Below are 14,995 nucleotides of genomic sequence, written 5' to 3'. Positions count from 1 at the left end.
AAAATCAAAGTGTATCCCATGCGCAGCAGGGATGGTTTGACTCTGAATGGAAGCAACTCATCAACGGCTGAAGAAAAATGATGCTTGGGACTAGTCCTGAAATACCAGAGCTAGCTGAATGTGGTAGCACACACTGATAGTCCCAGGAGAGGGCACACTCATGAGGAAGAAACAGGAAGGTTGGAAAGATCTGCGACATAGTAATCTAAAGACCTCCCTGGCCTGAGATCCTGTCATCAAGAAAGGGGACGGGAAGAGAAGGGTAGGAAGCAAGTAGGGACGAAAAGATGACACAGAGCCTTCCAGCAGAGGGAGCCTCAACAGCAAAGTTGGAGATGCAGAGGCAACCGTGCAAAAGCTGGGTGGTTTGGAGTGTCTGAAAGTGGATATAGAGGAGACAAAGTGAAAGCCCAATTTGATGATGTTTTATTGCCCACTGCTTGTCATTTAGTCTTTTACTTTTTCTTGCTTATACTTAATAAACTCACTCATTCCAGGACTGAAAATATGGCATCTGTAGATCCTTTTCCAGACTGTGCATAACAATACACCAAAAATATTTTCCCTTCAGCTATTTTGTCATCCACTTGCCTAATCAAGTTGGTCCATAACATCAGTTATCATTACAGTACCTCTCATTGTATAGGATGGCCTGCTGCATCGCTAAGCAAAGACCAATTCATTGTGATCGGGTTAGGTTCTGCCACCAGGCCTCAGGAGCCACACTCAGGAGTTCCTGTGGCCTCAGCATTGCCAGCTCCATGAGTGACAGAGACTAAGAGAAACACAGTCACCCTAAGGAAGCTGAAGATCAGTGTCCTCCCAGAAAACACGTGCAGTCTCCTGGGTCCACCATGAGCCTGAGACGGACTAGAGTCTGAAGCTGCTAAGCGTCAGAGAAAGCCAACCTCGGAGTCAAGGCCAACACCTTCATTCCTTCCTGTCACCACAGTGGTGGGGGCAAGTGGGAGAAAACCACAGACTGAAGATCATGGTCAGACTTGAGTACTTCGACTTGAAAACCAGAAGCAACAACTGGCAATCCGAGGTGAGAACTATTCACATTTCTGGGTAAGGAAGAAAAAAAGTGAGGCAGGAAGTCCTCGGATGGCAGCCATCAAGCAAAATACAAGCATTGTTGACAAGAGAAGATCCACACACGACAGATTAAACACCAGGTCTGCTGTTCATTGATGTGTGACATTGGTGATGCCACTCACCTGCTCCAAGTCTTGGGCTCTTCATCAGTAAAATAAGAGGTGTGGTCTGAGCATGCTCCAAGGTCCTATCCAGCTTCTGTTCCTGCAGAGAGAATGGGAACTACCAAGTGGCAGAGCATCAGCAGCAGCGGCATGCTTAAAATTGATGACAGAAGTCATTGTTTTAATAGCTGAGTAGTGCTCCGTTGTGTAAATGTACCACATTTTCTGTATCCATTCCTCCGTTGAGGGACATCTGGGTTCTTTCCAACTTCTGACTATCATAAATAAGGGTGCTATGAACATAGTGGAGCAAGTGTCCTTGTTATATGTTGGAGCATCTTTTGGGTATATGCCCAGGAGTGGTAATGCTGAATCCTCAGGTAGTACTATGTCCAATTTTCTGAGGAACCGCCAAACTGATATCCAGAGTGGTTGTACCAGCTTGCAATCCCACCAACAATGGGGGCGGGGGGCAGTGTTCCTCTTTCTCCACATCCTTTCTCCACATCTGCTGTCACAAATGGCTGGAACTAGAAAATATCACCCTGAGTGAAGTAACCCAATCACAAAAGAACATGCATGGTAAACACTCACTGATAAGTGGATATTAGCCCCAAAGCTCAGAATACCCAAGATACAATTCACAGACTCCATGAAGCTCAAGAAGAAGGAAGACCAAAGTATGGATGCTTCAGTCCTTCTTAGAAGGGGGAAAAATACTCACGAGAGGAAATACAGAGACAAAGTGTAGAGCAGAGACTGAAGAAAAGGAGGTCCAGAGACTGTCCCACCTGGGGATCCATCCCATATACAGTCACCCAACTTGGATGCTATTGTGGATGCCAAAAAGTGTTTGCTGACTGGAGTCTGATATAGCTGTCTCCTGAGAGGCTCTGCCAGAGCCTGACAAATACAGAGGCAGATCCTCACAGCCAACTATTGGACTGAGCACAGGGTCCTCAATGGAGGACTTAGAGAAAGGGCTGAAGGAACTGAAAGGGTTTGCAACCTCATAGGAAGAACAACAATATCAACCAACCAGACCCCCAATGCTCCCAGGGACTAAACCACCAATCAAAGAGTACACATGGAGGGACCCATGGCTCCAGCCGCATATGTAGCAGAGGATAGCCTTTGCAGGCATCAATGAGAGGTCCTGTGAAGGCTCGATGCCCCAGTGTAGGGGAATGCCAGGGCAGGGAGGCAGGAGTGGGAGGGTGGAGAAACACGCTCATAGAAGCAGGTGGAGGGGAGTTGGTACAGGGGGTTTCTGGGTGGGGAAAACCAGGAAAGGGGATAACATTTGAAATGTAAACAAAGAAAATATCCAATAAAAAATTTAAAAACTTATGTCAGCCCTAGAACAAAGAGCAGGAGTGAGACCTGGTCCGGATCCTCTCTGCACTTCCTAGTGGAGTAGCCATAAGCACAGTGGATCCAGGAGTAAAGTGCTTTCTACGCAAGCAAGGGGAATTTAATTCCTTGGCCCCCCTCCCCCATGTAAAAAGGCATGTGCAGGGACTGAAGAGATGGCTCAGTGGTTAAGAGTTCTCACTCATGCAGAGAACCTAGGTTCAGTGCCCTGGTGCCCACATGATGTTCACAACCCTCTGTAACTCCAATTCCAGGGGATCGAATTTTGTCTTCTGACTTCCAAGGCCAAAAACACACATGTGGCAAACATACACATTTGCAAGCAAAAACTCATACATGAAAATGAACCATTTTGTTTCGTTTCTTTTTGTTTTGTTATTGTTTTGAGACATGGTCTCACTATGTAGCTCTGGCTGTCCTGGAACTCACCAAGTAGACCAGGCTGGCCTTGAACTCATAGAGATCTACCTGCCTCTCCCTCCCAAGTACTGAGATTAAAGGCATGTGTCACAGCGCTGAGTAATAGCTATGTAAAAATGAAAATAAATAAATGACATTTTAAAAAGCCAGACACCGTGGCATGTGCCTATCATCCCAGCTCTGGGGCAGTGCTAACGGACAAATCTTTTTGGCCATATGGCCAGGCAGTGTAGCCTAAAGGAAAAGTTCCAGAGTCCTAGTGAGAGACCTTGTGTGGAAAGCCAAGGTGGCTTTCCTGAGGAATCACACCCACAGTTGACCTCTGGCCTCCATAAGCACACATTTGGAAACACCTGTGCATATGCGCATGCACACACATACCGCTAAATAAGTAAATGATAAAATTGGAGAATAATAGCAATTTCTTTGCAGACTCGTGAGGATGAGCAAGATGCTCTGTAGAACTCTTCCACACAGACTCAACAACAGTGACTGCTTAATGATTGCTAACCGCTCAGATTTTATGTTCAGTCTTCCCTCCAAAACAATTCAAGCGCCAATTGCCAGATCAGGCATCCTGCCAGCAGCCTCCCTAGGCCTAATTAGTACAGGACACCATGACACAGCTAACAAACAGTGCCGTCAGAGAGAGGCCCTGATGCCACGTACAGGCACTGTTCAGAGCAGCCAGACTCCCAGGCTCCAGACCAGCTCAGGGAACAACACTTAGGAAGACATACTGATGAGGGTCTTAGAGAAAGGGCCTCAGTGCTAAGAAAGCCAGAAGCCTGGCTTGGAGCCCCTGGCTCCGCTTGCCTGAGCAATGTTGAATTGAATTGAGCTAGGCACCTTGGCAAGATGAAAGAAAGCAGGCCGCAGATGGGGCAGTCAGGGAGGTCCAATGAAGGGACCACATAGTGAGAAGTCAGACACATCTCTTTAGAAAGCCATCTGCTTGGATGGTAAGTAATTTTGATTATTTAAACACAATATTTGATGTATATGTGCCACATTCTGTTTGTAAAACTCTATTGGCATTTATATTTTCTTCTCTGAGTGAATCTATTGTGTGTGTGTGTATACTGTATATATATTTCAAGCAATACTGAGAAAATATGAGATATATATAAAGAGAAATTATATATATAGACATATATACACACATACATGAATGTATACACACACATATGCATGACATGTTGTCTCCCTCACCTTCGTTCAGTATTTTCAATCAGTGTTTTTCAGCTTCCTTGCTCTCCCCCTAAGCGAGATGTGATGCTGATCCTCAGTGGAAAATGCATTTTATAGCAAAGGGAGAAAAGAGAAACAGACACTATTTTAGCCAAGTATGTTTTTCTACCTTTTTTCTTTTTTTATTTTTTGCTGATTTTATAAAGCACTAAGCAACAGTCTTCAAGATAATGTCTTAGTCACGGATCTGCATAATCAAAGTGTGTCACTCTAGACAGAAACATGGACATGAAGAAGGAAGGCAGAGTACCAGGAAGGATCGAGCGTAGCATCAGCCAGCAGCAATTATGACACCTTGTAGAGTTTAAACCTGGGCATAGACACAAGACTATGTGACAACGGTGTAGATTAAAAGGGGACTGAAGAAGGCAGTTTTTAGCAATACTGAGGAACTAACGAACGTAATCTTCTATATTAGACAGAAATAAGTCAACATGGCTATAGTGGTCTGAAGGAGAAACACCCCCCACAGGATGTTTGAATACTTGGTCCTCAGTTGGACATGCTGTTTGGTAGGTTTGGGAGGAAGTACATCACTGGAGGGTGGACTTTGGGAGTTATACCCTGGTCCCACTTTCACCATGATCTCTGCTTCGTGCTTGTGGTTGAAGATGAGAGCACTCAGCATCCTGCTCCAGCCACCATGCCTGCCTGCCTGCCTGCCTGCCTGCCTGCCTGCCTGCCTGCCTGCCTGCCTGCCTGCCTGCTGTCCTTCCTGCCTGTTGTCCTGCTGTCCTGCCTGCCTGCTGTCCTTCCTGCCTGTTGTCCTGCTGTTCTGCCTGCCTGCTTGCCTGCCTGTCATGATGGGGTCTTATCTTTCTAGAAACATAGGCCATAAAACCTTTTGTAGCTAGTCTTTGCTACTTTGTGTGATTTTTTTGTATTGTCTTGTTTTTTTAACCACCCTTTATCTTCCCAGTTTCACCCTCTAAAACTAAATGAGAAAGAGGAGGAGGAGGAGGAGGAGGAGGAGGAGGAGGAGGAGGAGGAGGAGGAGGAGGAGGAGGAAAGTTCCCTGAATCTAATTCCTTTCCTTTTACTTCTTTGAGCACAGCTACTAACAAACCACAACCAATTCCCACTAAATGAGCAACAACCCCCCCCCCACCTCCCCATGCCTCTTAGGGCCCTATCATTTATATACCCTCTGAAAAGTTCCCAGAATTCCAAATGTCACACAATTGCAGAAACTATCGGCGGCTGGCAAAAAACGTGCCCCTGCTAGAGCACCTGGCAAACCACAGTCAGCCACTTCAGCTCTTCCAAAGCAGCCCCACCTCCCTATGCCTGGGATTCAGATGAATGCACATTCGGTTGCTACAATCTCTTCTGTGTGGAGGTCTTGGTCAGGGGATTTTACCATAGCAACAGAAGAGAGTAACGAATACAGTTACATAGTATCTAATTGCCAAGATAATGGCTAAAGGAAATGAATGCATAAAAATGAGTGAGAAAAAGAATAAAACAGTAGGAAATGTTGATCTGGAAAAAAGAAAAGAAAGAATAAAGTAGATGGAGAAAAAGGAAAATAAAGAGTGAGAGATTGCACAACTTGGGTTGCAGCTCAGTGGGAGAAGGTGTGCTAAGTCCTGAGTTCAGTTTGTAGTACAAACCCAACAAACAAGTTAGATTGCCCAACTATACCTTTTTTTTAAAATTTAAGTGAATTAAATAACCCAATTAAAAGACCAATACTATATTAGTGGATAAAGAACTAAAATCCAACTTCTAAGAAATATACACCAATAAAGAAAGTCTCTAGAAATTTCAAAATACTGAAATCATTCAGAGAATGTTCTTTGACCAGAATGAGATTAAAGCTACAAGTTATGAACCAAGAGAATATTTCCACTATCTGAAATATACATTATTTATATAATTTATGTATTTATAATATTTAGAGTCCTAGTAGTTTACTATTTAAATTATATTGTATATAATTTATAAAATTTACAATACTAAATATATCATAAACATGGTTACTAATGTTAACTGTCAACTTTTCAAAAACTAAAATCACCTGGAACCTAGGCCTCCGGACATCTTGATTTTGTTAACCAAAGTAGGAGTATCCACCTACTTGCATGGTGCCTTTCTCTGGCTGTGAGAGTGGGGTATCAGCAGGGAGCCCTGTGCCACATCTTCTATACCAAGTGTTCTGCATAGCTTCCATTTGCCCCCTTTATAATAAGCCAGTAACCAAGAGTAAAGTGATTTACAGAGTCCTGTGACTCATTCTAGCAAATGGCCAAACCTGAAGTGGGGTGTGGAGATCCTGGATTTATAAGCAGTAGCTCAAGAGTATGAGTTATCCAGGACTCGTGACCGGCATCTGAGGTGGGTGTCAGTCATTGTGGGCTGGGCCCTTATGCCTACCAAAGCTGATGCAGGCCCAGTAGCATCAAAACTGGACTGAACTAGATGGCTTCCTAAGGAGGAAAAGCAGCTTTTGGTTATAAGAGCAGATGCATCTGAGTGGGCCGGGGCGAGCCCATAATTCCAGCACCGGGGAGGGAGACAGAGGCAAGGGTATCATCATTTTGGAGACTGAGCTTCTAGCCAGCCAGGAAGACTACAGACCAATTCTCTGTCCACTGTCACAAACACGCATGCGCATGCACACAAACATGCATGCGCGCACACCCGCATACCATGGGTACAGATGCAACATCATAAATAAAATATTAGCGAATAAAACCAAGCAAACATCTAGGCTGTATTCCAGGAATGCACAGCGATTTAACATTCTAAATTAAATCAAGCTGTGCTGGGGGGTGCAGCTCAGCCACACGGTGTTTTTTGTACAAAACGAGCCCCGGGGTTCAATCTCCAACACTGAAGAGAAGGAATTACCCAAAATAATTCATCACATTAGTAGAAAAATAAAATTGTAAGATCATCCTGAAGGGTGCATAAAAACAATGGGCAGCTCCTCCTGACTTCAGAGAGTTCTGCCCTGCAGTGAGAATTAACTTTCAGGAGAAAACTGTTATCATGCTTACCTGAGTGATAACCTGGTATGCATGCAAGGACTCCGGGTTTCTAGAACCTTCTGGCTTTGCACTGTGACTCCTGCGGCTGGGTGTCTTTTTCTGACACCCCATTTTCAAGGTAAAATTAAAAAAATCTGGCAAGCAAGTGTCCGTTATCACATCAGGTGCCCTAGTAAGTCCTAGGGTGAAGAGGGGAGGGGAGGGGCAGGTGGAGTAGGGAGGGTATGGGGTGAGGGTGGGGTAGGGTGGTGGGAGGGTGGGAATGGGGGTGGGGGAGTGATGATGGGGTGGGTGGGGTGGGAGTGGGGTGCAGTGGGGCGGGGTAGGGTGTAACTCACTGAAGGTTTCAGTGATGCTAACTGGCAGAACTGAACTGTGAACACAGTCAGTCTGGCTCTAAGATTCACATCTCTTGACCACTCTGTCACTGCACACACAACCAACCATAACGCCAAGTATTAGATGTCAAATGGATTTAACTTAGACACCCTACAAAAGCCCAAAGAGAAGGGATTAATCCTTCGGAGGGAGGGGCCTAGAGAGCTTGCTCAGCAGGTAAGAGCACTTGCTGCTCTTACAGAGGACCTAGGTTCAGATCCCTCATCCACAGCATGTGACTCACACCCATTCCGGCTACTGGGGCTATGATGCCTTCTTCCAGTCTCATGAGTATGGTGCACACAAACACATGCAGATGCACATGAATAAATAAATAAATAAATAAATAAATAAATAAATAAATAAATACATCTTTTTAAGATAACATTTAAGCAAGACTTTAAAAGGTGAAATTTGTTCTTTGTTCTTTCAGTTTTGTTTGAGATGGGCTCTTTCTATGTAGCCCAGACTGTCACTTACTCTGAAGCCCATTATGAGTTTGCCCCAAACTCATGATCCTCCTGCTTCAGCCTCCCAAGTGCTGGCATTGTCAGGTACGCCCCTCCCCTGCTGCTACCACCACAGCCACCACAGCCAGCTAAAGGTGGCAATTTTAACTGGCAGAAAATAAGAGTCTTTGGACAGATCAGATCACACTGTGGTGACACAGTTGAACACCACAAAGGTCAGTTTGCCTTTTGTAAGTGTTAATCAAGCCCAACAACATCCAGGCCCCACCTTACACGTCCTGCTTGACTCCACCATCCCAGTGGCTATCATCTGTGGTCCCTCAGACAACCGTGTGTACTCCTGATCACAGTGCTAGGGAGAAGGAGGAAGATGGAGAATTTGCCCTTCGAGGTGTGAGCCTGGAAGACACACACACACTCACACACATACTCATACACACACTCATACACTCACATACACACTCACACACACTCATACACACTCACACACACACACATACATACATACACACTCACTCACACACTTATACACACACTCACACACTCGCACACTCATACACACTCATACACACTCACACACATACACACTCACTCACACACTCACACACTCATACACATATACACACATACACACTCACACAACACTCATACACACACACTCACACATCCTCACACTCACACACATGCACACACTCACACACACACTCACACATCCTCACACTCACACACACATCTACCTTCTGCTCATGGCCCATCAGTCCTAAAAGAGCACAAGGAGCCTCTGGTAAGAATGCCCAGCCTCTGCTACTGTGGAAAGAGCCCCTCTAAACTGAAGAAGACATCACATCCCAAGGCATGAAGGGCATCAATGCACTGTGCAGGGAATCAGTCCCAGGCTGGCACACAACAGGATTCAGTATTGTTTCATAAGTAACTGAAAGCCGAGGCTGGAGCTGGGACCACCATAATCTGCCCTTTTTTGTTGTTATCATTTTTGTCAATTTGTTTTATCTTTGAACACTGAAACAGAATCTTAGCTATCCTGGGTTGGCCTTGCGCTTGCTGTAGCCAAAGATGACCCTGAACATCTGATGTTCCTACCTCCACTTCCAGGGACTGAAACTACAGACACGTGTGCTTGTTTGAAAGTGTTCAGAAGTGACAGACCAGAGCAGGTTACAGCAACAACCCGGGTAGAAAGGATTGAAAACTGGTGAATGAGGCTGCTGTCTGAGGACATGGATATGTGGCTGGTCTTAGACTTGGGGACTAGAAATAATCCGGGAAAAGTAAGAGGATACTTCAGGATTTACGGCCACCCTGCCAAGCTGACAGCGGTAGCAACAGCCTAAGCAGGTTATGCAAGAAAAACAGCCCATTTGGAAAGAGCCATTGCCGTGTGCCCTGTAGCTGGAACATATCTACAGAAATGTCTAGGAAATCTTTCTAGAAGTGCAGCTTGAGTTCCGGTTAGGGAGGAAAGGACGCCCGGGATGGCACAATGCACACAAAAGGATAACGGTAAGTGCTGTGGAAGAGCACGAGAAATGATGGCCTCTCCTTGCACATGACATCAGTCCTAGCTACCTTTTCAGAGCCACTTCCTGAGGCCTGAGACCTGTCTGCACCTGTGGTACAGGCACAGTGACGGATCTCGCACTCGCTCCAGGACCACGTTTGTACCTCACTCTGAAGGAGAATCTACGCATGCGCGTTGGAAGGGTTTTTAGCCCATGCGCACTACTCATGATTTGATTGTTCTGGGTTAAACTTAGATCTAGATGTCACCCAAATGGCTCTGGTGTCTGCAAACCTTCCCTCTGCTATGAGGGAGAAGGTGGATAGATAACAGGGACCCAGACCCCACCAGACCAGGAGACAAGACTCAACTTTGAATTGATTGGCTCTCTGCTGATTTCACCTGGACTCCCCAGATTGCCAGCTACTCGAATAAAGCCCAGTTTAAAGGTCTGATTTCTGGTGTGTTTTGTGCATGTGATCTGCGCTACAGACTACTTCTCCCGGGAGGGCCTGCTCTTCAGATGCAGACAGCTTTTGGCTCCTGTCAACAAAATCTAGAGTTACCCAGACAAACATCTCGCTCTTATTACTGTTATAAGCTCGCCATCTCTTTCTGTCTCACGTCGCCATGCTTCCTCACGGTGCTGTGCCGCACGAACCTTCCACGCACTGGGTCCTTTTAACATGCAGGCATGCACCTGTGGTCTGAATAAAATCAATGGTTTCCTAGCTTCAGTGAGGCTGAGAAATAGAAAAGAGTCAGTCACATGACTACTCCGAACCTTGGTGTTTGCATTCACGAGGGAGGTGGGTAGGGTTGGGGGGGATATTTAATGACTGCCACATTTTTAAAAGGTGGCTGTGAAGAACAAACAAAAATAATAAATGAGGCTGGAGATGGCAACAGGAGGCTGAGATGGGAAGGTTGGGAGTTGGGGCATGACTGAGCTGTAAATGAGCAACAATGCCTGTCCTCCCTGGGCTGGGGTGCCAAAGCCTCCTGGCAGAGGCAAAGAACTGAGACCAGGCATGAGATCAAGTGCACCCCCAGGAGCCATGCCATCCCAGCAGGTCAGAAGGAGGGGGAAGGGGAGGGGGGTTGGAAGGATAGTTAGGGAGCACTCTGAGAAGCACTTCACGGAGGAAGTGGATTTTGAAGGCAATTCATGAAATGAAAAAGAAAAGAAGGCGATGTATACTGATCCAGCAAGTCAGGAGGAAAGAGCTTAGTGGGACAACACAATGCAGTAGAGTGCTTAGTGGGACAAATCTCACCTGCACCCCTTCCACTTCATCCAGCCCGTTCCAAAGGCAGGAAAGCAGCAAAGAGCAGGGGGCTTTCCCTAAGTCAGCACTAAGAGGTATGAGTCCTAACCTCAGAATTTCCTGTCAAAACAGCATTTGCAGCTGACGGCAGTCTTGAGAAACCATCCAACATCGTGTGTGCAGGGAAAGCCGCTAAGGACAGCCACCCACTCAGGCTCTCGACACAGCACGAGCCCTTCAGATGGCACACAAGCCCTGGCTGGCTTCCTTGGGCATGGCTCACTATGCACTTTATCTGCAGGGACACTTTCTTGGCTCGCAGAATTGTTTAGAACAGAAACTGTTCACTGTGGCTCCATGTAGAGCTGTGGTCCTTGGCCTTCTTCAGTGCCCGGGCCATGACTCAGCCATGGGGTCCATAGGAAAGAGACCACCGAGGTTGTTGAAGAGGGTTTGTCCTGTGACCACTGCACCTGGAGTGTCCAGGGGAAGCCACCAGCTGCAGGATCACTACTTCCAATGCAGCCATCTGTCCCTGCCTCCCCAAGACAGACAGATCATACACACACACACACACACACACACATACACACACATACACAAGTGTAATAACACTGAGCATGGTAGCTAATACTCTTATACTGTAATCCTAGCATTTGGAAGGTGGAGACAGAAGGATCAAGAGTTCAAGTTCTAGGAGATGGCTCAGAAGTTAAAAATACTTGCTGCTCTTCTAGAGGACCAGGGTTTGATTCCCAGCACCCACATGATGGCTCACAGTTGTCTGTAACTCCAGCTCCAGGAGACCCTGCACCCTCTCTGGCTTCCATGGGCACTACACATGCATGTGGTATACAAAGATGCATGCAAGCAAAACAACCATATGTATCAAAAAATATTTTTAGAAAGAGTTTAATGTTTTATCCTTAGCCCCATAGGGAGCTCATATAACCTGAGTTACCTGAAAACCTGTTATCATAAAAAAAGAGGTGGAGAAGGGGGAGGGAGAAGGAAGGAGGAGGAAAGAGAGAGGATGAAGAAGAGGAAAAGGAGAAGAGTTTGGAGAGGGAAGAGGGGAGAAGAAAGGGAGGATGAGGAGGAGGGGAAGGAGAGGAGGAAGTGAGAAGAAAGAAGTAGTAGTGGGGGGGGGGCACAAACAGACAAAGACCAATCAAACTGCAATAGATCAAAAATGCAAAATGCGTTACCAGCCTCCTCCAGTCTGAAGTGGCCTTGGCAAGGTGACCTTTGGTTTTAAAGCTCCCAGAAGTGAGCGCTGCCAGGGCCTTAGGCAAGAAGAACGGTGGTGCTTCCCACATTTCATCACACAGTTGTCTCACATCCTCACTGCCACCTCACCTCCCCCTCCCCCCCTCCCCGTCCCCGCCCCTCCCCCCCCCCAGTCGATTGCAGCTTCCTGGCCTTGAATTCCAGAATCTTGAATTAGCCACATTTCTTCCCAAAGCCTCAACAAATGGTGCAAGTGAGTGACCAGCTGACACTGCTCCTCCCCCCTCCCCATGACCCTACTCTAGGCCCAGAGTGTCCCCTCTCAGCTCCCAGCTGACCAAGGCACAGCGCTGAGCACATCGAAGAACCCAGGCAGGAATCAAAAGTCTCCTTTCTGCCCCATGCTCACAGCTGCATCCAGATTAGCTGTCACTCTCTGTAAACCCTCAAGGACTGGAATTTTCCTATAAACCAGAGAGGGCTCCCTGGGGGACCATCACAATAATGCACTTGGCAGCGAAAAGATATTAAAAAAAAAAAAATCCAAAACCACTGTGCTCTCTTTCCTGGAAGACACACATCCCATTGCTGTTCACGGTTCATTCACCCAAGTCCAGTAGGGCCCAGAGGCCGGATCATGCCTGAAACATCTGCCATTTCTTTTGCATTCCCAAGACCAGGTTAATGAATGTGTGCCTTAAGTCTTCCAGAACCTTCCTTCAGAAACTGTACTGCCCACGGGACATAGCTATGTGGTTCCAAGCAAGAACTGGCCTGGAACAGGTCTCTTGGAACATTCATGGTTCTCCTTCATGTCACCTTCCCTGACTTCACAATACCCTCACGTCCTTCAGGAGCACCCAGTAAAGCCTCCTCTGAGCCCTTTCCGAATCCATTCTTGGCGCTCCACACAAGATAAAGGAAGAATCTACATATAAGCACTACCTCTATCCTTGGAGCATCCACCATGGCACCTTGGCACCATGAAACCACCCAGAAGGAAGGGATTTCAACTGAGATTGGTTTGTGGGTATACTGGTGTGGCTTTTTCTTGATGGGCGATTGATGTGGGTGAGCCCAGTCCACTATGAGTGGTGCCACCCCTGGTCAGATGGTGCTGGGTAGTATAAAAAAGCAAGCTGAACAAGCCATGGGAAACAAACAAGTAAACAGTAGGAAATGCACAGCAGCCGGGCAGTAGTGGTGCACACCTTTAATCCCAGCACTTGGGAGGCAGAGGCAGGCGGATTTCTGAGTTCGAGGCCAGCTTGGTCTACAGAGTGAGTTCCAGGACAGCCAGGGCTACACAGAGAAACCCTGTCTCGAAAAACCAAAGGCCACCTAATACAGTGGGAAGCTTTAGATTGCTCCAGTAGCTCCGTTTAAGCTCATTTGCAGGCTGACCCTCCTTGGCAATCTGGATGCATCACAGTCCTGTTCCTGGGGCACCAGGAGTCTGGGTTGGTGTCGCTCTGGGCACATGCTAAAGGTATCTATACTGCCTACCTTCAGCTCTGCAGCTAGCTGGCCCACAGAGCCTGGCTCACCCACAAACCCATCACATTAGACAAAGGACACCTAAGGGTCTTTGTGGTGGGACCCAGTCCACCATCAGTCTACATCACTCGAGGCTGGGCACCTTTAAGCTGTCTTAGATGGGTCACGTTAGCCTGGGATGTCTTTAAGAAAGCAGTTACAAGCCTTTCGCTTCTCACTGGTCCATGAGCACACGGGTTAACTGTCTAAGAGGAAACAGCACAGGATGAGTTTGGTGCGAGGACCTGACCTTTAGACTCAAACCCTTTAGACTCAAACCCAAACAAGTTAATCCAGCCAGAGGAAAATGGTGACCATGGCCTTCTGAGCTATGTGGGTATTGTGGTCAAGGTATTAACCATGTTTTTACTCTCAAATATTATACAGCCAGAAATGGCAACATATGGGTGCTATGAAATTAACACGTGGGTTTCTGAGTTCCCATCTTTGAGGCTGGTGGCAGGCTCTGTTTCTCCCACATTCTACCCAGCAGGTCCTGATTCTTTAGGGCCAAGAGGCACCTTTGGATACTCACACAGTGTTATCGAGTATCACACCAGACAGGGAGGACCGACCCAGAGGGATGCCCTTTGCCCTTACCCAGTCTTCCTTGGACACTCCACAGAGTGGATCCCCGCCCACCTGCCAGGAGGGCCAGGTGAGGACCTCGCAGTAGGTGTCCAATCATCCTCCTGGATCCTGGATGAATTCACGACCACAACACGAATAGGAGAGAAACGGGAAACCCCCAGAGTTCACAAGCCAACTTGCCCTGCTCCAGTCTGAACTTGAACCCCGAGGGGCAGGGCTGTGGCTGTCGCCTGGGGCCCATAGTATCTGCACTTGCAAAGCACTTGGAACCCACGCCAGCCAATCAGCTGGCGGCGCCGAGCGCACTTTAGCATGCCCAGCGCAGAGTCAAAGTACCACCAGGGGGCGGCATCTGGCTCCACCTGGACTCTGTAAGGAAACAAAATAGTCCAGAGGACTGAATGTTGAGCCTCACCACTGAAGTCAGAGAAAGTGAAAGCGATGTGTGAACTGACTTTGGCTCCCTGGTGAGCCTGTCCCTAAGTCACTGAATGACCGTTAGCCATTACTTAAACTCCCTAATAGTTTGCATCCTCTTCTAAACTGAGAAAAGTCAGGATATGGAATTGACACCTGACTGGCGGGATAGCTCACCTCCCCGCTGGCCCTGGACCCCTGGATTTACTACCTGGGTGGAGGAGCTCCAGCAAGGATCACAGATAAAAGCTGCGCGAAGAAGGCTTCGTTTGGACCTGTTTTTGAAGCTCACGGAGAAAACGTATTCCTGAACAGAAAAATGCCTGGAACGTGCTGAATTCCTAGT

At 47.1% G+C, this 14,995-nt stretch overlaps 1 long non-coding RNA gene across 3 annotated transcripts; it reads right to left on the bottom strand.

The window, feature by feature from the left end:
* Window positions 1-403: 403 nt before the first annotated feature.
* Window positions 404-14,455, bottom strand: LOC147001378 (uncharacterized). 3 transcript variants are annotated; one of them, XR_015044934.1, is made up of 3 exons: window positions 14,242-14,455; window positions 4,209-4,280; window positions 404-1,732 (listed from the first exon to the last, which is right to left on the bottom strand). It is a non-coding gene; the product is annotated as an uncharacterized LOC147001378 (long non-coding RNA). The 3 variants fall into 3 exon arrangements; XR_015044935.1 differs by having other exon boundaries at window positions 4,209-4,274; XR_015044936.1 differs by lacking the exon at window positions 4,209-4,280.
* Window positions 14,456-14,995: the final 540 nt, after the last annotated feature.

This window comes from Mus caroli, unplaced genomic scaffold, assembly GCF_978045245.1.
Source record: "Mus caroli unplaced genomic scaffold, Mus_caroli_1 scaffold_13, whole genome shotgun sequence".
Taxonomy (NCBI): Eukaryota; Metazoa; Chordata; class Mammalia; order Rodentia; family Muridae; genus Mus; species Mus caroli.
Note: the sequence above shows the minus strand (reverse complement) of the source record. Positions and strands in the feature narration are given on the sequence as shown.